We start from the raw sequence: 24,344 nt of genomic DNA on the forward strand, positions 1-24,344 counted from the left end.
GTTTGGCACCAGCTTGGCTGCAGAAGTTGCTGGAAGGAGACGTACAACATGCCATCCAGGACTACACTCCAGATTTGTGTAGGGTTTATTCTTTAGCCTTTCCTTCTCCCAAAGATATCCCACAAGGCAGTGGAGGTTTAGGAGCAGAGTTTGCCTTCTCCTAGATGGGCTGCCTTCCCAGGTTGACGAGCCCCATCTTAGAATCATAGAATCATAGAGTTGGAAGAGACCACAAGGGCCATCGAGTCCAACCCCCTGCCAAGCAGGAAACACCACCAGAGCACTCCTGACATACGGTTGTCAAGCCTCTGCTTAAAGACCTCCAAAGAAGGAGACTCCACCACACTCCTTGGCAGCAAAATCCACTGTCGAACAGCTCTTACTGTCAGGAAGTTCTTCCTAATGTTTAGGTGGAATCTTCTTTCTTGGAGTTTGGATCCATTGCTCCGTGTCGGCTTCTCTGGAGCAGCAGAAAACAACCTTTCTCCCTCCTCTATGTGACATCCTTTTATATATTTGAACATGGCTATCATATCACCCCTTAACCTCTACGGCGAGGGTCAGCAAGCTTTTTCAGCCGCGGGCCGGTCCACTGTCCCTCAGACCTTGTGGGGGGCCGGACTATATTTTGAAGGGGGGGGAATCAACCAATTCCTATGCCCCACAAATAACCCAGAGATGCATTTTAAATAAAAGCACACATTCTAGTCATGTAAAAACACTCTGATTCCTGGACTGTCTGCGGGCCGGATTTAGAAGGCGATTGGCCCCTGGGCCTTAGGTTGCCTACGCCTGCTCTATGGCACGTGCAGAAACCACCTTCTTGACCATTGGTCTCCTCTGCTCAATGCATAGGAGACTGTCTTCACATGTAGGGGAAATCCCTGACTCACTGAGGGTTTGAGACCCATTGGCTACCCTCACCTGGTTCAGCCGGCGAGTTGAAGCTGTTTTTCAGCGTGTAGCCGCTGTCACACACTACCACCTGCCAGAAGCTGCAGGTAAGAGTTGAGTATGGGGTGGGGACCAAAGATGGACAAACTACCCCAAAGGGAGCACCATGTATCCCCCACCAGAATTACTACCCCTCCCTAACACCCCATACACCCCATTGGCAGGTATATACAGGTATATTGTCTATACCTGGGATGGGGAACCTGTGACCCTTCAGATGCTGTTGGACTCCAGCTCCCATCAGCCTCTGCCAGTTTGGCTAATTGTCCAATTAGATTTCTGTCACCGAGAGCTGAAGTTATCCTTACCCTCCCCACTTTCTAAACACCTCACCATCCAGCTTCTTATGCTTCATTTTGTAGATTTTTGGCCTTTCTAACATGTCTTCTTCGTCTTTGGCGATCACTCGTAGCCGAGTAAGATTGTCTTCCGTGAACATGATCTTAGCAGTGAGTCCGTAAGTGACTGTGGAGGCCAATTCTGGATCCACACGTCCTTCCACAGTGGTGGTGATGTTGATAGTGATTTATTATTTCGAAGTCCGCTTCAGTTTTATTTGTTTTAGCCAAAAGAACAGGCACCGAAAAAACACAATAAGTGAGGTAACTGCAAGGCGAGTGTTAAAATAGAAACTGAGATCAAAGGAGCAGAGCCTCGCCTGTGCAGCATCCCCATTATCTAATTTACAACCTCAGAGGACCTGCTGTCTTACTTAGTTTGTCGCAGCAAAAAAGCAACAGAGGCTTCTCTGCCACCCTAAAGCATCCCATCAGCCCTAGCATAGTCATTGTGGCTAAGGGCTAGGAATAGGGATGAAATTCAGTCCGGTTCTCATTTTAATACAAACCTATCTAATTCCCAAAGCAAGATGTGCCCTGAAACACAGTTATCCTTCACAATTTCCACTTGCAATGTGATGTACGAAAATACATATTTTGGGGGAGGTGTGCAAAAAAATGCATCTATTAGTGAAAATAGCATATCAAAAAAATATAATATATTAGGGGAGGTTGCTTGCAAACATTAATATTAATTATCAAGAATAATATTTATGTTATTATATTTATTCATCAGCTATTTATAATTCAGTATGAAGAACAGTTAAAGCAGATCTCTGTCACCAGAGTAGGGTGGGTCCTGAAAACACACATTGCAGGTATAAAAAGCAAGGTTAAAAAGCTGTGTACTCAGCATTCACTGGAATTAAACCAAACACATTTCCATATTTGACAAAATTGCATATTAAAAATGCACACTACAATGTGGATGAAATTTACCAAGGACTTAAAAAAAAACTGATGAGAAAATAAAGGCAAACTGTACTTAAAATGGGAAAAACAAGGTACCGAGAGAAACTAAAACAGATACATTCATTGCTAGCTGGCTGGTGGGAGTTAAAGTCCTAAACATCTGGAATTCAGGGCGCCAGGTTGGGGGAGGCCGCTCTGAAGACTGGCACTTAGGGCTCACCTTCACTTCTGTTTGCCCCACTACTTTCCTCGGGGAAAACCTGTGGTTTAGGCCAGAATTGGGACAAATAGCCATCGGGTTTTCTGCAGATTGCTTTTTGTTCCAATTTAGCACTAAGGAGCAGGTTTCCCAGGGAAAGGTGGTATGGCAAAGGCAAAACCGCTTGAACCCACTTGGAAGACAGGCGTTTTTGTGGTGCAGAATCTACTTCCCTGGATTTGTGTGTCCATGCACAGCATTCTCATCATTGTACCCATTTCACAGATCAGGGAATTGTGGCCGAGTACTAACCATTTCCAAAGGGACGCGGGTGGCGCTGTGGGTTAAAGCCCAGAGCCTAGGACTTGCTGATCAGAAGGTCGGCGGTTCGAATCCCTGCGACGGGGTGAGCTCCCGTTGCTCAGTCCCTGCTCCTGCCACCTAGCAGTTTGAAAGCACGTCCAAGTGCAAGTAGATAAATAGGTACTGCTCCGGCAGGAAGGTAAATGGCGTTTCCGTGCGCTGTTCTGGTTCGCCAGAAGCGGCTCAGTCATGCTGGCCACATGACCCGGAAGCTGTATGCCAGCTCCCTCGGCCAATAAAGCGAGATGAGCGCTGCAACCCCAGAGTCGGCCACGACTGGACCTAATGGTCAGGGGTCCCTTTACTAACCATTTCCACACTGATACTCTCAAGCCAGCCCTGCTCCTTACTGGGTCTAAATTGCCATCTGAAAAAAAAAATGCCACCCCACCAGCAAAACAAATAACCTTTCCTTCTGGACTAGCATACCAAAATCCACCAAGCTATCATTGGTCACCATGGGTTGATTTGATGTTTCTATGAAAAAATCCCTGTCCCCAGCAGGATATCCATGTTCCAAGTGAAATTACTTTTGCGGTCTCCCTGCAGTTCTCAGCAGAGACTGTGCTCTCCTCTGAACCACATCTTGGCACATGAGTGTGCACACGCACACACACACACACACACACATACCCCGCTTCTGCCTGGAAAGAAAACAGGGCGTCTGGCCTTTAAAATGCTGATGGCTTAAGATTTCCCAAGAGGGACAGCGTGTATTTTAACTACAACCCAGAGCATTCCACCTCTTCAAAAAGCTGCCAATTTCTTGGAGGTCTAGTGAACTACCGTTTAGGAATCTCATGCAGAAATAACGTAAGACGAGTGTGCAGGATCAGTCCACCTAGTCTAGCATCCTGTTCTCACAGTAGTCAGCCAAATGCCTAAGGGAGGCAATCAGGACTTGAACACAAGACCCTTCTCCCCTCCTGCGGGTTCCAGCAACTGGTATTCAGAAGCACACCAGACCGTGAGCTTTTGATGGCTTTTCCCAATCTTTCCGTGGCTTGTAACTTAAACTAGATGGTGTGTTGTGATGATGTCACATTGCACCCACTTCAAGATGAATTTGAATACCCCGGGGGGGGGCACACAGAGTACTAGGTAAAGGTAAAGAGACCCCTGACCATTAGGTCCAGTCGTGGCCGACTCTGGGGTTACGGCGCTCATCTCGCTTTATTGGCCGAGGGAGCCAGCGTACAGCTTCCGGGTCATGTGGCCAGCATGACTAAGCCACTTCTGGCGAACCAGAGCAGCGCATGGAAACGCCATTTACCTTCCCGCCGGAGCGGTACCTATTTATCTACTTGCACTTTGATGTGCTTTTGAACTGCTAGGTTGGCAGGAGCAGGGACCGAGCAACGGGAACTCACCCCGTCGTGGGGATTCGAACCACCGACCTTCTGATCAGCAAGTCCTAGGCTCTGTGGTTTAACCCACAGCGCCACCCACGTCCCACACAAAGTACTAGTGGACACAAAGTACTAGTGGACTTACAAATAGTTCTTTGAAGAATTGAAGCCAAGTAGGTTATTTTTGCAAGCTGGTAAGTTTTTATGAACCATTTTGCAGAACGAGTCGACCTCATCCCTAGCAGGGGACATGGCCTGGACGGAGACTGTGTGGCCTGGGGAGGGCCCTGTTCAGACCCCAGCCTGAGATTGCTTCCCATCCTCTGCCCTATGGGATGCCCACAAGCCGAACATAAGAATGATCGTCCTTTCCCACTGCATTCAGATGCATTCTGCCTCTTGTCCTGAAGGCAGAATCCATCATGGCGGAAGGCCCATCCATTTTAAGCACCATCATGCCACTTCAAACAGCCATGGCTTCCCCCAAAGAATCCTGGGAACTGTAGTCAGTTGAGAGTGCTGAGAGTTGTTAGTAGGCCCCCTGCTCCCCTCATAGAACTACAGTTCCCAGCAAGCCCTTTCCCCAGGGAACTATGGGAGTTGCATACCCTCCAACATTTATCCAATGAAAATAGGGACATCCTATCCATACCCTCCAACATTTCTCCAATAAAAAATATGGGCATGACCAGTGCTATTTTTCTAGAAAAAGAGGTGCCGGAACTCACCACGAACACCTCCCTCATTTTCTTAGAATGCCAATGGCGCCCACCTGAGAGATGCCGGAACTGAGTTCCAGCTTCCTATTCCATACGCTCCAACATTTCTCCAATGAAAATAGGGACATCCTAAGGAAAATCGGGGCATTCCAGCTTCTGTAAATCCAGGACTGTCCCTGGAAAATAGGAACAATCGGAGGGTATGGAATTGTACCTCTGTGAGGGGAACAGGGACCTCCTAACAACTTTCAGCACCCGTAACAAACTACAGCTCCCAGAACCTCGGGGGGGGGGGAGCCATGGCTGTTTAAAGCAGTATCGTAGTGCTTTAAATGGATGGTGCAGATGCTACCTCCAAGATTGCTGCTCCCTCACAGCAACATCCCTTCTAACATGTTGGGGACGGCCGTGACTTCTAAAGTGGTTTGATACTGCTTTAAATGTGCCGTGAGGATGGGACCTAAGCGCTGGTCTACAGAAGCTCGCTGAGATGGGGGGAGGGAGGTGAAGAGACCTTTGCTCAACTCAGCGCCAGCCAATGTTCTTCAGTTCTGTTGACTCCCACAGTGCTCAGATGTGGGGAAGGTAAGCTTATGAAAGGAAGCTCTGGAAATTGCAGCAAATCATCCGCTTCCCGGAGAGCTAAGGAGGCCGACTTGCTAGAAAATGCCCTAAATGCTAAGGCTACAGCCAGCGGTTAGAGGGAAAACCTCAGAATGTCTCTGTGGCTCCCAAGGGCAGGCTACTCTATTTGATTGAAAGTCCTGTGGGCTGATGTTTTGTATTTTATTTTATTTTAAATTCACCCAAAAAATAAAATGTTTTAACAGCTTGGCAGTGCTCAGTCAATTCCTTTGGTTTGGAAAAGCTTTGCAGCAAAGTCCCATAACCGGCGTTTCAGAAAGAAGCTCATAAAACCAAGAACCTCTTTGCCGTGGGAAACATGAACCCAGATTTATAAAGGAGTCACTGCCAGGTTTAGATTAGGGTGGAGGGTTTTTTTGCTTTCAGTTTGGAAAAGACTGAAAATAAAGGCATGTTTGAGCAGCGTGTGAGTTTGGGACATTCTGGACAGGCTTCTTGAGATGTGTGCTTGAGAGAGGGGGAGGGACAAGGACATGGGCCTTGTATTTGCAGGCTGGAGTATTGTTTAGGGCAGTCTTTCTCGACCTGTGGATCCCCAGATGTTGTTGAACTACAACTCCCATCACCCCTAGCTAGCAAGACCAGAGCTCAGGGATGATGGGAGTTGTAGTCCAACAACATCTGGGGACCCACAGGTTGAGAACAGCTGGTTTAGGGGATTTTTGTTGAGGAGTGTATTGTATAATATGGTTAATTGTTTTGATTATTTATTTTTGCTTTGTGTATTGTAACTTTGTGTTATGAACAGCCTTGAGACCTACAGGTATAGGGCGATGTACAAATATAATAATAATGTTGAATAGGCTAATTAATACATATACATGCAAACATAGAAATTTCAGGGGTAATGGGTAAGCTATGGAACTTACTCTGACAGGAGGCAGTGAGGGCCACCAATTTGGATGACTTTAAAAGAGGAATAGAGAAATTCAGGGAGGTAGATGTCCGGAACTGGCAGGAGACAGAGATGAATGTGCACCGGGGGCAGAGAGAATGGAGTCTGACTCAGGAGGAGGGGCAGCAATTTGTGGGGAACAGTTCCATCCAGGAGGCAAGAATCAGAGGTAGGGGGAGCTTGAGAGCTGGAGGGTGGAACACGGAGTGGCTCAGAAGAAGAGGCAGGTCAGGCAAGTGAAGGGCCAGGGGCTTCCGCACAGTGGTGTAGGAAGGGGGGTGCGGGGGGTGCAGGCCGCCCCAGGTGTCATCACTGAGGGCGGTGACAAAATGGTAAAAATATGTGTTTTTGAAAAAATAACTCCCACACCCACCGCAAGGGACGCGGGTGGCGCTGTGGGTTAAACCACAGAGCCTAGGACTTGCCAATCAGAAGGTCAGTGGTTCGAATCACAAAAGCAGTCAAATACAGTGGTACCTTGGGTTAAAAACTTCATTCATTATGGAGGTCCATTCTTAACCTGAAACTGTTCTTAACGTGAGGTACCACTTTGGCTAATGGGGCCTCCGCTACTGCCACAGCTGCGCAATTTCTGTTCTTAGCCTGAAGCAAAGTTCTAAACCCGAGGTACTATTTCTGGGTTAGCAAAGCCTGTAACCTGAAGCATCTGTAACCTGAAGCGTCTGTAACCTGAAGCGTCTGTAACCCGAGGTACCACTGTACTACATTTCCTGTTTGCCCAGAGTGGACTCACAGGGGAATGTTGCTCCAGCCAGGAGGACTTCCTGTCACACCTGGTCTGGAGCATCCTCCCCCTGCGTGTGACCAGGTAGATGGGCGTGACCCTGGCAGACCCTATAAAGGGGCCAGTCATGCAGTCACCTTCCTCTTGACTCTCTTGATCCCATCTCTTCTCAATGCTTTTGCTGTGTGCTGGATCTCAGCCAGCAGCACATGGGCTCATCCCTCACAAGAGCACGTAACTGTAACTAAAAACTAAAGCCTGCCTCCAGGATCATACTGTGAACTGAATGTAAGTAAACCTTACCGTTGCAACAACTGTTATGTTGTTATTGTTTTAAGAGGGGATTTACCAGGAACAACCCAATCCGGACAAGCCAGACTGGATTGCTTAACTCAAATTATTCTAACGAAACTATCAACTAGCTTCATGCTATGTAGAATGGAATGTGCTCTGCTATTAGCTCACTAGCGTGAGTCAGGAAGGATAATATTTCATCAATATATCCACTCCTACTATCCTCAACATTCCCACACCAGGTAGCACTGTCAGCTGGCTGAAACCCTGGAGAGCTGATGCCACACAGGGCAGGAAACAGGGCAAGTTTCAGTATACAGGGTTGTATTCAATGCTAGTCCTACTTAGAGTAGAACCATTGGACTTAATGGGCATTACTAGGTTTGTGAATTTCAATGGGTCTCCTCTGAGTAGAGCTTCATTGGGCACAACCCATAGCTGCCTGAGGATGTCATGTGTTGACTCCAACCCTGGGGGGGGGGGTCTCATGTCTAACTGTAAGATCCTCAGGGCAGGGACCTAACTTCATTTATTTGTAAACGACTGTGCACGTTGCAGTTGCAATAGCAGCAGAATTTCTCTGGCCCACAGTGGGAGGCTGCACCAGCTGAACGTTTCCCAGTCATGCAGGACTTGGTGCTCCAGGACGTATCTTCCAAGAAAGGGGACTGTCGCCCTACCAGAGCCTCAAGATGTATCCTTCTCCTCGTTGAATTCTCCTGGATGCAAAAGGTGGAGCCTTTTCCATTTCCTGCTTTTGTCTCAGGTGATTCAGAGAGAGGAACTCGTGGTGGCAAGTGTGTGTGTTGCATCACGGCGAGGAGTTTATGAATGGCACACACACAAAAACATGAATTACTGCAGCATTCAGTTAGGTCCCTGACTGCAGACCTCATTTGCTAGGTGTTATTTTTAATGCACTTTATTACCGAGGTGAAAATAGAACGAAGAAAGAGCGAAAATCACAGCCAGGGAAAAGGAGAGCCTCCCCAACAAACTAAAGAAGGGGCAGGCAGCCGAATGCAGGAGTGTGAATTCTGCCATATGTGTGATTTTTCTCTCTCTTTAGCAAATGACGTAGGTTGGAGATCTTCCAGCTTCTCTTCTGTTGCTGTGGGATTCTCCGCGGAGCTGCTCCCTCCATCCTTCGAGCTCCTTCCTCCCCTTTGCTGCCAATCATGGCAGGCTGAGTTTGACTTCTGGCAGGGGTTCAACGCTGTGGTGTCAGGGGACCCAGTTCTCTGATGCCCAAGTCACGATCGCCCAGCCACTGAGGGCCCCAGTGCTGGAGAACCTCTGACCTACAGGGCCTTCATCTTTGGCCTGTAGGGTCATGTTGGTCCACCTTCCTTAAACCTAACATTGCAATACATCAAGGACCACTTCTCTCCATAAGAACCTACCTGGACTCTACGGTCATCATCTGAGACCCTTCTTCGGGGTCCAGATGGCAGCAACACGAGAACGGGCAATTTCTGCAGTGGCTCCCCGTTTGTGGAATGCTCTTCCTAGGGAAATTCGCCTGGCAGCAAGTGAAGAATATTAGCATTATTTGGTTATCAAGCACATTGCATTTAGGGCGGTTCCCTTGCCGAGCCGAGAGGGCACAAAAGATCCATAATTGAGAAGATCGATTTGGGGGCACTAGACAGCATCCTAAAAAGCAGAGACATCACCTTGCCAACAAAGGTCCGTATAGTTAAAGCTATGGTTTTCCCAGTAGTGATGTATGGAGGTGAGAGCTGGACCATAAAGAAGGCTGATCGCCAAAGAATGGATGCTTTTGAATTATGGTGCTGGAGGAGACTCTTGAGAGTCCCATGGACTGCAAGAAGATCAAACCTCTTCATTCTGAAGGAATTCAGCCCTGAGTTCTCACTGGAAGGACAGATCCTGAAGCTGAGGCTCCAATACTTTGGCTACCTCACGAGAAGAGAAGACTCCCTGGAAAAGACCCTCATGTTGGGAAAGATGGAGGGCACAAGGAGAAGGGGACAACAGAGGACAAGATGGTTGGACAGTGTTCTTGAAGCTACCAGCATGAGTTTGACCAAACTGCGGGAGGCAGTGGAAGACAGAAGTGCCTGGCATGCTCTGGTCCATGGGGTCATGAAGAGTCGGACACGACTAAATGACTAAACAACAACAATAATTTGGGGGCACCACACATTATGAAAGATTAAGTCCGCTCTTGTACAAAATATAACTCCAGTTTTGCTAGGTATTCCAGATATTTTTCTGGCAGGTCTTGGTGAAATTTTTTATGCGTCCCCCATACTCCAGGAGTTCATGCAGAGTTCCTTGGTGGTTTGAAGCATCCTCTGTTTCTATGCCCTCCAGCTGACGCATCGTGATGCTTTGACATCCCTGTGCCAAATGTCATAGAAGAGTGAGAACCAGCTTGCTAGCATTGCTCGGATGTGATTTCACTTGCTTTGAGAATCTCTCTGACCTGCAATACACAGACCCACACGCTATGATGATCCCCTCTCCTGTGCAAGCGTAAGAGTTGTCACACTGGGTCAGAGAAAGGTCTGCCTTCATTCAACCAGCAGACTGTTGTGTCGAGACCCTCCTCAAACATTTGCAGCAAGGGAGAGTGACAACTGGTTCCCTGGAAGCAGACTGCGTGACCATGGACTGCTTACTTTCTCTCACTTCCGGCCTTCTTCCAAGGGGGCCAACTTGAATAAAATATAGGGGAGGGGGCCAGGTAAGCCCTGCCCCTCATAACTGATCAAAATACACTATTTGAATGGAAGATCACTAAAGAATGTATTTATATATGCAACTACGGCCGCACGAACATTATTAGCACAACGTTGGAAGGAAGAAGGTGTCCTAGTTAAAGAATTTTGGCAAGTTAAATTAATGGAATATGCTGAAATGGCAAAGCTGACAATGAAACTAAGAGGAAGAGACGATAACGGATTTGAGGAAGATTGGAAGGACTTCATTGCATATATTCAGAAGCAATGTACTCAGGTTAATACATTAGAAGGGTTTTAAGACTACTTGTAATTTAATTTTGAATGGACAATAAGTAATTTGATGGTTTATAACTTTACAATGGACTTGCAGTATGTTGATAAACAATGGAACCAAGGAAAGGACTAGGGGGAAGTCAATTTGTTTTGCTTTGTTTTGTTTTAATATTGTTACTGGTTTATTTTTGTTATTTTTGGAAAATGAGTAAAATGTTTTATATATATATATATACAGTGGTACCTCGAGTTAAGAACTTAATTCATTCCGGAGGTCCGTTCTTAACCTGAAACTGTTCTTAACCTGAGGTACCACTTTAGCTAATGGGGCCTCCCGCTGCCGCTGTGCGATTTCTATTCTCATCCTGAAGCAAAGATTTTAACCCGAGGTACTACTTCCGGGTTAGCGGAATCTGTAACCTGAAGCGTATGTAACCCGAGGTACCACTGTACACACTACAGGGGGTGCTGGCCCCTTTAAATGTTTTATTGGGGGGCCCAAGGGACCTCAGCCCCAAGGAGTTGTCTCCTGTGCCACCTAGAATTGTGGAGTGGGAAAGGACCCCAAGGGACATCTAGTCCAACCCCCTGCAATGCAGGAATCTCAAACCAAATCATCCATGACAGATGGCCATCCAACCTCTGCTTAAAAAGCTCCAATGAAGCAGAGTGTACAACCTATATGTCCAAACAGAGGACATAGATGATGCCTTCCTGGAACAGATGGCCAAGCATGCAAAAGGAAGGGAGATAGTAGTAATGGGGGACTTCAATTACCCGGATATTTGTTGGATGTCAAACTCAGCCAAGAGCATAAGGTCAAACAGATTCCTCACTGGCCTTGCAGACAACTTCATTGTCCAGAAAGTGGGAGAAGCAACAAGAGGAACAGCCATTTTAGATCTGGTCCTAACCAATGTTGATGACCTGGTTAGTGGGGTAGAAGTGGAAGGATCATTAGGCGCGAGTGATCATGCTCTTCTGAAGTTTACTATACAGCGGAAAGGAGCAGCCAAGCATACTAGGACTCAATTTCTTGACTTTAAGAAAGCCGACTTCATAAAACTTAGGGAAGTGCTGGGTGAGATCCCATGGACAGTAATACTAAAAGGAAAGGGAGTTCATGATGGCTGGGAGTTTGTTAAGAGGGAGATAGTAAAAGCACAACTTCAGGCAATACCAATGAGACGGAAACATGGAAGGTGCCTAAAGAAGCCAGGGTGGCTATCTAAAGAACTTTTAACTGAGTTAAGATTAAAAAAGGATGTGTACAAAAAATGGAAAAGGGGGGAAACCACCAAAGAGGAATTCAAACAAATAGCCAGCACATGTAGACAAAGTCAGAAAAGCTAAAGCACAGAATGAACTCAGGCTTGCTAGAGAGGTTAAAAGCAACAAAAAAGGCTTTTATGGGTATGTCCGTAGCAAAAGGAAGAACAAAGAAACAGTGGGGTCACTCAGAGGAGAAGATGGTGAAATGCAAACAAGGGACACAGAAAGGGCTGAACTCCTCAATGCCTTCTTTGCCTCAGTCTTCTCCGATAAAGAAAACATGCCCGACCTAAAGAATTTGGAGCAAATAATTCAGCAGAGGAAACACAGCCCAGAATAACTAAGGAGATAGTACAAGAATACTTGGCTAGTTTAGATGTATTCAAGTCTCCAGGGCCAGATGAACTGCATCCAAGAGTATTAAAAGAACTGGAAGATGTGATCTCAGAACCACTGGCAATCATCTTTGAGAATTCCTGGAGAACAGGCGAAGTCCCGGCAGACTGGAGGAGGGCAAATGTTGTCCCTATTTTCAAAAAGGGGAAAAGAGAGGACCCAAATAATTATCGCCCAGTCAGTCTGACATCAATACCAGGGAAGATTCTGGAGCAGATCATTAAGCAAACAGTCTGTGAGCACCTAGAAAGGAATGCTGTGATCATCAATAGTCAGCATGGATTTCTGAAAAATAAGTCATGTCAGACTAACCTGATCTCGTTTTTTGACAGAATTACAAGCCTGGTAGATGAAGGGAACGCAGTGGATGTAGCCTACCTTGATTTCAGCAAGGCATTTGACAAGGTGCCCCATGATATTCTTGTAAAGAAGCTGGTAAAATGTGGTTTTGACTATGCTACCACTCAGTGGATTTGTAACTGGCTGACTGACCGAACCCAAAAGGTTTTCATCAATGGTTCCTCTTCATCCTGGAGAAGAGTGACTAGTAGGGTGCCACAGGGTTCTGTCTTGGGCCTGGTCTTATTCAACATCTTTATCAACGACTTGGATGATGGACTCAAGGGCATCCTGATCAAATTTGCAGATGACACCAAACTGGGAGGGGTGGCTAACACCCCAGAGGACAGGATCACACTTCAAAACGACCTTGACAGATTAGAGAGCTGGGCCAAAACAAACAAGATGAACTTTAACAGGGAGAAATGTAAAGTATTGCACTTGGGCAAAAAAAAATGAGAGGCACAAATACAAGGTGGGTGACACCTGGCTTGAGAGCAGTACATGTGAAAAGGATCTAGGAGTCTTGGTTGACCACAAACTTGACATGAGCCAACAGTGTGACGCGGCAGCTAAAAAAGCCAATGCAATTCTGGGCTGCATCAATAGGAGTATAGCATCTAGATCAAGGGAAGTAATAGTGACACTGTATTCTGCTCTGGTCAGACCTCACCTGGAGTACTGTGTCCAGTTCTGGGCACCACAGTTCAAGAAGGACACTGACAAACTGGAACGTGTCCAGAGGAGGGCAACCAAAATGGTCAAAGGCCTGGAAACGATGCCTTATGAGGAACGGTTAAGGGAGCTGGGCATGTTTAGCCTGGAGAAGAGGAGGTTAAGGGGTGATATGATAGCCATGTTCAAATATATAAAAGGATGTCATATAGGGGAGGGAGAAAGGTTGTTTTCTGCTGCTCCAGAGAAGCGGACACGGAGCAATGGATCCAAACTACAAGAAAGAAGATTCCACCTAAACATTAGGAAGAACTTCCTGACAGTAAGAGCTGTTCGACAGTGGAATTTGCTGCCAAGGAGTGTGGTGGAGTCTCCTACTTTGGAGGTCTTTAAGCAGAGGCTTGACAACCATATGTCAGGAGTGCTCTGATGGTGTTTCCTGCTTGGCAGGGGGTTGGACTCGATGGCCCTTGTGGTCTCTTCCAACTCTATGATTCTATGATTCTATGAGTCTGTTCCACTGTCCAAATGCTCTTGCTGCCAGAATAGTGAGATGACTACAGCAGAGGCTGGTCCATTGAGGTGGAAGAAGAAGAGGAGGAGGAGGAGGAGGAGGAGGAGGAGGAGGAGGTGGAGGAGTTTGGATTTTATATCCCGCTTTATCCCTAAGGAGTCTCATAGCGGCTAACGTTCTTCTTTCCCTTCCTCCCCCACAACAACACTCTGTGATGTGAGTGAGGCTGAGAGACTTCAGAGAAGTGTGACTAGCCCAAGGTCACCCAGCAGCTGCATGTGGCGGAGCGGGGAAGCGAACCCGGTTCCCCAGATTACAAGTCCACCACTCTTAACCACTACACCACACTGGCTCTCTCACACACAGAAGTGCACGCACACGCTTCTGGGCCTAGGTAGCTGGGACCCCTCCCTGAGTGTGTGCTCCGAGCTGAGCTTTTGGAGCAATGGGTGGCCGTGCCTCAAAAAATGGCAAATTAAGTGAGCATACACGATGTACAATTAAAGCACATTCCTCTTCTCCAAAGAATCCTAGGAACTGTTTGCCCCTTGCAGTGCTACAGTTCCTAGAAAGCCTAACAAACTACAGTTCCCATGATTCTTTAGGGCAGGGGTCAGCAACCTTTTTCAGCCGTGGGCCGGTCCACCGTCCCTAGCAAGGCCAGAGCTCAGGGATGATGGGAGTTGTAGTCCAACAACATCTGGGGACCGACAGATTGAGAACCGCTGGTTTAAATGCATGCTGTGTATGCAGCCTAATGTTCTTCTCCAGAGTTGGTAAGCTCCCAAATACGCAGAAACTAGTACTTGTTTTGGGTTGGTCCACTCTAAATCTGATCATCCCTGGACCTGACATTCGAAGGAATCCATATCATTTGATTTTCAAGCGTAAATAAGCACCTTCTTCTAGGGGCTTTCAGGCTCGAACTCCAAAGGATAGACATGAAACAGAGTATTTTTGCCACTCCTGGCACTTTCCTGGCGGGAAACATCTGTACCGTGCTAACAGGCCTGGCTACATTCCCTCAGAGAGAAGCAATTTACACTTCTGCCAATGGGCCTTTAGCAACTAAATTAATTAAGCTAATGGATACTTATTGAAAAACGTCTACTTGGCTGAAAGGGGGGAAAGCAGGCATAAATAACAGAACAGGAATCTGTGGGATGACATTGTGTGGGGATGGCCATATCTCATCAGCTAATTAAAGCAGTTTCTCTCAAAACTTTGAGCAGAAGATACTCAGCCTTTTCAGAACTTAAACACCATTTCTACAAGCAAAAGGAGCTATTTTCTGGTGGGGGGAGTCAATCACACGCCAGCAAATTCAGGTTACATCATTATAGATTAACATCTTATTACTATTTATTAAATTTGTATATCGCCCTTCATCTGAAGAAGAAGAGGAGGAGTTTGGATTTGATATCCCGCTTTATCACTACCTGAAGGAGTCTCAAAGTGGCTAACATTCTCCTTTCCCTTCCTCCCTCCCCCACAACAAACACTCTGTGAGGTGAGTGAGGCTGAGAGACTTCAGAGAAGTGTGACTGGCCCAAGGTCACCCAGCAGCTGCATGTGGAGGAGTGGGGAATCGAACCCGGTTCACCAGATTAGGAGTCTACCGCTCTCAACCACTACACCAAGCTGGCAGGGCAGTCCACAACATAAAAAGGAGAACAGGTCTGGTGCAGCAAAGCCAATTCTCCCCAAAGAGCAAACATTTTGCAACAAGGACAGTGACGGGAAGGGTGGAATAATCCTGGCTTTGAAACAACGTCATCTAACATCCCTGCAAACGAATCGGAATGAAAGCTCATTAAATGGCCAATGCTGTCTAGTCTCCCTGCAAAGCAAATCAGAAGGAACGCTCAATAAACAGGCTATCTGGAAGCACCCTCTGGTTAACACTTTTGTGCTGGTTGCGCAAAGCCACACCTTCCTTCCTTGAGGCAGGGGTTTGCATGGCGTTGATTGGCTAGCCCTTGTGTCCGTCATGAAGCCGCCTACCCACCCATATCATCTTAGAGCATTACAAGGGTAACAAAACACCAAGCATACATTTGAGCAAACTTGGAGGAACTTCGGGGTGGGGGAAAGCAGTAGACAGCCCTACTGGCGCATGGGAAAGGTGACCAGGGGGACCAGAGACTCTGTGAGACTTATTATAGGAGCAAAATCATGGGGTTCAGGAGAAGTCATCCCACATAGCAGAAAGATCCACCATTGCCTCTAGGGTTGCCAAGTCAGGAGCATCTCAGACCCTTGTGATGTCACAAGAGGCCCCTGATGATGTCATAGGGAAGGACCCTGGAGATGGAGGTTAATTGGGAGAATGGAGCAGAGGAGGATAGACCCCCACACCCAGAGTTTCTATGCTATAATTTGCAGCCAACTCCTACAAAGCTGAAGCTTGCAAGCTGTGCACAGTCTTCTTAATATGTTGTTGTTGTGACTTGCCCACTTGGAAATTCAAGCCCTCCACCTGCCCCCTGGAGGGTGGCTGGGCAAACCTAGAAAATTCAGGTCAGACCTGGAGGTCTGGCAACCCTAATTAGCTCCTATTTGTATCAAAGGCAGATTTAGGGCAGCGTGACCGGTTGCCCCACACAGGGCTCCCAGCTGAGGGGGCACCTTTCCTACTCTTTCCCAAATCCTAGTAAGTACAGCGGTACCTCGTGTTAAGTACTTAATTCGTTCCGGAGGTCCGTTCTTAACCTGAAACTGTTCTTAACCTGAAGCACCACTTTAGCTAATGGGGCCTCCCACTGCCGCTGTGCCACCAGAGCACGATTTCTGTTCTCACCCTGAAGCAAAATTCTTAACCTGAGGTACTATTTCTGGGTTAGCGGAGCCTGTAACCTGAAGAGTATGTAACCCGAGGTACCACTGTACTAGCTTTAGGAAGGAGGCGTGAGGGCTCTGGCAGGGTCCTGGAGTCCTCCCTTCTCCTTCCCTGTAAGCACTTGTCCAGCTTTGGGAAGGGCCTGGGATGGATATATATATAGGACCCAGCCAGAGCCTCATGGCTCCTTCCCAGAGCCCAGTGCCTCACTTACCTGACTTTGGGAAGGCAGCACGAGGGCTGGGGGTGGGCATCAAATTTCAGCCTTGCACAGGGCCCCATATTACCAAGGTCCACCCCTGTTTGCATGAAGTGTAAGACTTCTGCCCACACACCTCCAGGCATTTCTTTGCTTAAGGACTAGGAACATGAGTGGTGGTTGTTTTCTAAAGCAGTGGTTTAGACCACAACGCCACCCACTCAGCGCCACTGAGCCTCTTGGACTTGCTGATCAGAAGGGTGGCGGTTTGAATCCAGGCAACGGGGTGAGCTCCTGTTGCTCTGTCCCAGCTTCTGCCAACCTAGCAGTTTGAAAGCACGCCAGTGCAAGTAGATAAATAGGTACCGTCGTGGCAGGAAGGTAAACAGCGTTTCCATGCTCTTTGGCTCATCACATTGTGCCAGAAGCAGTTTAGTCATGCTGGCCACATGACCCGGAAAGCTGTCTGTGGACAAACACCAGCTCCCTTGGCCTAAAAACGAGATGAGCGCCGCAACCCCATAGTCGCCTTTGACTGGACTTAACTGTCCAGGGGTCCTTTACCTTTTTTAAAGCAAGCAAGCCATGGTTTTCCTCATGCTGCATTCTGCACCTGATACTAGAATCAGCGCATCAGAAAACACTCTTTGTGTTCTTCTCCAAAGTGCCTGGAAGAGCAATCCTGGATGTAGTTCCTTGACCATAAGCCCTGTTGAACACAGTGGGGCTTTCTTCTGAGTAAAACATGCATGCAGTCGCAAAGACTGACAGTCCAAAGAAAGGAATCTTGCCGGATCCAAATAGGGCTGTGCTGAAATATTTATGCAAACCCTAAATAATAGATTGGGTAGTGGCAAAAAAAAGAGAGACATCTCATTTTATGTACGTCTTTGCTGTCATGTTTCATTTTTAGCACTGGAGCAGGCACAATAGTTTACGGAATGTAACAACTACACCCCCATACGAAGCAAAAAATAATAATTCCCACCCCCCTCCTTTTTTAGTGTCCATCTTTTCAGCTTTTGCTATTCCTCATCCTAAGGGGAAGAACCACACAGCTGGGTCCAGACGCTCAATCGGTCAACGCCAGCATTTGCCTCACGTCTTATTTGTGGACACTTCTGCAGTTAAACTCTCCAGATCATCTGCTCCATTTTGCATTATGTTGACCCACTTTCCGGCTGTTCGTTAATAACGTTTGCTGTGCAGAAGGGGGTCCCCATCACTCGGTCTTGCTAACGCAAAGCATGCACAAAAAAAGGGGCCCAGGCCTCACACACTACCAGGGGACTCACACACCACCTAAAAAAGGTAAAGGTACCCCTGCCCGTAGGGGCCAGTCTTGCCAGACTCTAGGGTTGTACTCTCATCTCACTCTAGAGGCCGGGAGCCAGCGCTGTCCGCAGACACTTCCGGGTCACGTGGCCAGCATGACGAAGCTGCTCTGGCGAGCCAGCGCAGCACACGGAAACGCCGTTTACCTTCCCACTGGTAAGCGGTCCCTATTTATCTTCTTGCACCCGGGGGTGCTTTCGAACTGCTAGGTTGGCAGGTGCTGGGACCGAGCAATGGGAGCGCACCCCACCGTGGGGATTCGACACACACCACCTAGACACCTCCAAATTTGGTACAGAGGAGTCCTAAGACAAAGGTGAGGCAATTCCAGATGTGCAGGGTCAGTATTGCTCTCTGTGACACCCCACCAACCTGGTGCAAAAATCACACACCCAGGAATTTGTTTTGAGTATTACAACTGGATGGAACTCTCCGTCCTTCTGCTCCAAAATCCACTCCTGGTTACCCCAGACATTCTTCATTTCAGAGGCTTACCAGAATGACACCTCCACCTCCGCAAATTTGTCATTTTGGTGCACAATTCTGCCTAATGTACACACCTTTGCAGAGTCGTTTCCCGTAAAAGAACGCATTCTTCTGTTATTTTCATGAATGTATGCATTTAAACGTGTGCATTTGCCCCCAATGCACTTCTTGAATGGAGAACTGCCTTGTGAAATTCAGAGAAGTAAAAAATTTCAGCGGGTTGCTGTGTTTCGATCCCTGGATTGTTCTGGAAAGGGCAAATTGGACAAGTTTGCCTTTCAAGGTGAAATGAGTTCAATTTCTCCCTCACCGCTCCCTGCCAGTTCACAATGGGCTGCCCTGCCCTGCGGTTCTGTTGAAATCCCCCTCCCCACCCCCTAGTGCTATTTAGCTGGAGAGGGAAAGGAAGTGGAATGGAGTATCACAGATGGGGGCAAGGCTGGCTGCTGGAGCCCTGAGCACTCCACGCTACAACATTTTGCTGCAGCGCCCATCCTGGTGTGAGCTTATAAAAGGGACCAGCTACCGCATTCTCCTCACTTACCCCATGCTAGGTCATTACTCCTCCTTTACATCAGTCATCTCCCCACCCACACCTTTAAGCCTCCACAATGTTTTAAAAATCACTTGGTCTGTGATTATGCCATTCCTGACGGTTGCAACAATAATCCCCCAAATTCATCGCCCTGAACCTCTCAGGGCTCCTTTCAAGAACTGCGCCTTAATGAAACCATGTAGGTTTGTTCCGTATCGCAGACTCCTGGTGGTTTCCTAATAGCCAAGTTGCTCCAGTATTAGCGTCGCCGAGTTCCTTTTGTCCTCACGGTCTGATTATGCCTGCTAAGACATTACAGCAATTTTTAAAGGCAGGTTTGATGCCTCTGTGGGGAAAAGAAAGAGAGAGTGCAAGAACACTCCTGAGCGCCACCAAAATGAACAACTCTCTGCATGGCATTGAAAGGCAAAGGCATTTCAAAGGGAGGGAAAAGAAAGTGTTCTCATCAAGCGTGCAGCAGTATTCAGGAGCATAGCAACCCACGAAATCTCTGGAAGCAAATAAATTAGGGTGTTGGTATTTTGACATTTGAAAGGGGGGAGAGATATAGACTGGTCGGGAAATTTCCAGCAGAGTTCAGGCTTCTCAGCTCAGTCTAGTTGGGGCAAACATTATTGTTCACCTAGGCAGAATGGATATTTTCAATATGAGGGCCTGAAGACATGCACGTCACCAAAGGAGACAGGGAGAAATGCATTACACACACACGCAAAAACAGATGACAAAGGATGCTGTTCGATAGGCATGGAATTTGCACGAGTTGGTTTAAATAAATAGATGCACATTAAAACAAAGTGGGACGCGGGTGGCGCTGTGGGTTAAACCACAGAGCCTAGGACTTGCTAATCAGAAGGTCGGCAGTTCGAATCCCCGCGACAGGGTGAGCTCCCGTTGCCCGGTCCCTGCTCCTGCCAACCTAGCAGTTCAAAAGCATGTCTAAGTGCAAGTAGATAAATAGGTACTGCTCTGGAGGGAAGGTAAACGGCGTTTCCGTGCGCTGTTCTGGTTTGCCAGAAGCGGCTTAATCATGCTGGCCACATGACACGGAAGCTGTATGCCGGCTCCCTTGGCCAATAAAGCGAGATGAGCACCGCAACCCCAGAGTCGGGCACAACTGGACCTAATGGTCAGGGGTCCCTTTACCTTTTAAAACAAATTGCCTATTGAATTGTGAATAGCCTCCCAAGGATTTGCGGGTATTTTTAACGGAAAAGCAACCTTGAAGGCTGGATTCAGGTGAAGAAAAGCAACGTGGAAGGAAATGCTTCATCCGTTACTTTCTTGCCATTGCAAACTTTTGCATCTTTCCCCATATACATAGATGATGATGATGATGATGATGATTAATTTTCCAAGTGGAGCGGGGGAGAGCGGTGGGAGTTTAATTGCAAAAAAGGGGGGCAGTGGGGAAAGGGTCAAGAGTACCATCTCTCAATGCTGCTTCTCAATTCAAACTGGCAGGTTGCGGAGGTCCCATCTTTCCTGCCTCCCCATCTCAGGTGGCATCCCTAACAGGTGGCTACCCAACCTCTGCTTAAAAACCTCTGAGGTCCACCACCTTCCAAGGTGTCCGTCCCACTGTCTAACAGCTCTTACTGATGTTTAGTCGGAATCTCCTTTCCTGTAACTTGAAGTCATACGTTTGTGTTCTATCCTCAGGAGCAGGAGAAAACAAGCTTTCGCCATCTTCCGCGTGACAGCCCTTAAGATATTTGAAGATGGCTAGCCTATCTCCTCTCCGTCTCCTCTTTTCCTGGCTAAACATACCCAGCTCCCTCAACTGTCCCTCATAAGGCTTTGTTTCCAGACTCTTAATCATCTTGGTCTGCCCTCCATATAAATGGAATAAACAAATGATTTGTCTACCAGGAGGAATCCGCTGAGAAGGTTAGATCTGTGCCTTTAAACACAGCACCATGTGCCATTTTCCCATCTAAGCCCAGCTGCCAGTTCTGATTACACAGAGCATTTCTTGAAAGAGAAGCACTTTCCAGTAATCTCGCTAACCGTCACACCTTTTCTGGCATATACAGGTCACTTTTAGGTAGCAGTTCAGTCTGCCAAGGTCTTTCTCATTCATGCAGTGGGATAGATAGTTGTCATTACCACCTTCCGCCTTTCGAGAGCCTAACTAGATGTTTCAGGGGGTGCGTGGTGGCTGCCAACATCTACTGAAAGAAGACTAACAAATGTGTATTTATTATTTGCTCCACAAGCTAATCGCGGAGAAAAGACCTAGGTGACCTTAAGCACACACACAAGGGTTGCAGAAATACCCATTTGCAGGTAGCTGTGGGCAGCCCAGCTTGGACAGGACAGAGAGAAGGACCCAAATTATCTTATCTGTTGCTTTGATGTCTTCCTTTCCCTGGAGCCAAGTTCCATCACTGGAGCAGTTATTGGCAAGATTCCTGGGGATTTTAGGAAGGAGTTCAATTAAGTGGCAGCAGAGTATGTTCACAGTCTCAGAGCTGAATTCGTACCCTTCCTCTCTTTATCCTCGCCCACTCTGCTGCCTGCTCGGCACCACCTTGGGGCAGGGACCTCCCCTCTTGTTCTTACGCCGTAGCGTGCCAAGAATCTGAATGTTGTACAGAGAATGGCATCAATGGTACAGTCACCTCTGAGGCAGAGATGAGAAGAACCCATCATTTTTGGGGAGGGGGAGGAAAGAACCCCCACCTCATCTGCAGAGCTGAAGGCAAGCGGATTTGTGCAGTTAATTAATTGCCAATTGATGTTTACATAGCGGCAGGGATAATATCAACAAAAATATTTGAATTGCAGCGCGAAGACCACTCCATGCAAAGAGCAATAGATTTCAAGAACAAATATAAATATGGATTAAACAGCTGACGATTGGGTTAGAAACAGTGGATTAACCTCAGGCACCTCAAGCTTTACCCAGAGATAAAAGATTGACAGCACTCCTGAAAGATGTTCTGTTCTAGTTTAGCAGATCACCCGAGAGGGAGGAGGAATAGCAACTGAGCACCTCACCAGAAACCCTTTGCTGTCTGTCTGTCTGTCTGGGCTTATCATAGAATTGTAGGGTCATCTAATCCAACTCTCTGTGGTGCAGCTAAAGCATCCACGACAGGTTTCCATTCAAACTCTGCTTAAAAACCTCCAAGGAATGGGAGTCTGTTCCACTGCTGAACAGCTCTTACTGTCAGAAAGTTTTCCCGAATGTTTAGTCAGAATCTCCTTTCTGGTAATTTGGGATCCATTGGTCCTAGCTTCCAGAGGAGGAGAAAACAAACTAGCTCCGTCTTCTATGTGACAGCCTTTTAGATACATGAAGATGGCTATCATATCTCATCTCAATCTCCTTTTTTCCAGGCTAAACATACCCAGCTCCCTCAACTGTTCCTCCTAAGGCTTAGTTTCCAGATCCTTTGTCATCCTGGCCTCCCTCCTCTGCACATGTCCCAGCTTGTCTTTATCCTTCTTAAATTGTGGTACCCAGAACTGAATACAGTACTCCAGGTATGTTCTGACCAATGCAGAATAGAGTGTTGCTATTACTATTACGTGCATGGAGCTGTGGTCTAAACCACTGAGCCTCTTGAGCTTGCCAGTCAGAAGTTCGGCGGTTCGAATCCCCACGACAGGGTGAGCTCCCGTTGCTCGGTCCCAGCTCCTGCCAACCTAGCAGTTTGAAAGCACCCCCCCAAAAGTGCAAGTAGATAAATAGGTACCGCTCTGGCGGGAAGGTAAATGGCATTTCCGTGCGCTGCTCTGGTTTCAGTGTTCCGTTGCGCCAGAAGCAGCTTAGTCATGCTGGCCACATAACCAGGAAAAACTGTCTGTGGACAAATGCCGCCTCCCTCGGCCTGTAAAGCGAGATGAGCACAGCAACCCCAGAGTCGTCTGCGACTGAACTTAACTGTCAGGGGTCCTTTACCTTTACCTATTACGTCCCTTGATCTGGACACTAGACTTCTGTTGGTGCAACCTAGAATAGCATTAGCCTTTTTTTGCTGCTTGTTGCTGCTGTTGACTCATGTTAAGACCCCAGTATCTTTTTCACATGCATTACTGGCAAGCCAGGTCTCCCCCATCTTATACTGGTGCAGCTGGTCATTCCTGCCTGTTAGTTATCATTGTTTAATTGATACTGGAATTGGAATGGCTATGTGTATTGGTGAAAGGTTTAACATTGGAATACTGCCTAAGTGTAGAACCCTAGCCATAGGTCAGGAAGGTAGAGCAGCCTACCGTAACCTGGTGCCTTGCAGATGTGCTGGACTGCAACCCCATGCAGGAAGAGGTGCCTTTTGCCCATTGGAAGGGATTGGGCAGAAGGCAGGGAGGCCAACTGTAGGTGGCGCCAGAGTCCATGAAAAGCAGGGCCAGTTAGAAGACTGAGAGGTGATATGATAGCCATCTTAAAATATCTGAATGGCTGTCGCATGGAAGATGGAGAAATCTTGCTTTCTGCTGCTGCAGAGGCAAGGACCCAAACCAATGGATTCAAGAAAGAAGATTCCGTCTAAACATTAGGAAAAAAAGTTCTATGTTAAGAGCTGTTTAGCAGTGGAAGAGGCTCCCTCAGAAGGTGGTGGACTCTCTTTCAGTGGAGGTTTTTGTTTTTAAAAATGATTTTTATTTGATTTTACAAGTGTAGAATTATGACAAGACAAAATACATATCCATTTTTGGAGATTTCTCTGAATCTCCAGACTTCTCACCCTCCCATTTATGGGTCCTATTGTCAACCTTTTCAACTGCATATTATTTCATAAACCATATTTTATATCTCTCCATATTGTCCACGATATCTGCTACGTTACAAGTGTTATTAAAATCCTGCTAATGTTTTCATACCTGCTTACAGTAGTCTCCTAGATAAATTTAAATTTCCCGCCATTCTTTATTGAAGTTTTTGTCTTCTTGGTTCCTGAGCTTTCCGGTCAATTTTGCCAGGTTGGTGTACTCCAGCTGCTTGGTTTGCCATTTCTCTCTGGTAGGGATTTTGTCTTCTTTCCATCTCTGGGCTAGTAACATCCGTGCGACTGTTGTCACATACATAAAAAGTCTTTTCTGCTCCTTTGGAATATCGGTACCTACAATTCCTAATGAAAAAGCTTCTGCTATTTTTATACAGGTTTTTTTTTATTTAAAAAAAATTCATTTCGTTATACAGTGGTACCTCTGATTACATACTTAATTCGTTGCGGAGGTCCGCTCTTAACCTGAAACTGCTCTTAACCTGAAGCACTTTAGCTAATTGGATCTCCTGCTGCTGCCGTGCGATTTCTGTTCTCATCCTGAAGCAAAGTTCTCAACCCGAGGTATTATTTCTGGGTTAGCGGAGTCTGTAACCTTAAGTG

General features: G+C 47.1%; 1 long non-coding RNA gene across 1 annotated transcript; it reads left to right on the forward strand.

The window, feature by feature from the left end:
- Window positions 1–15,916: 15,916 nt before the first annotated feature.
- On the forward strand, window positions 15,917–17,775 carry LOC309519997. Its single transcript, XR_014214121.1, has 2 exons — window positions 15,917–16,009; window positions 17,636–17,775. It is a non-coding gene; the product is annotated as an uncharacterized lncRNA (long non-coding RNA).
- Window positions 17,776–24,344: the final 6,569 nt, after the last annotated feature.

Source organism: Podarcis vaucheri (genome assembly GCF_965113315.1).
Source record: "Podarcis vaucheri genome assembly, chromosome: 15".
NCBI classification, from domain to species: Eukaryota; Metazoa; Chordata; class Lepidosauria; order Squamata; family Lacertidae; genus Podarcis; species Podarcis vaucheri.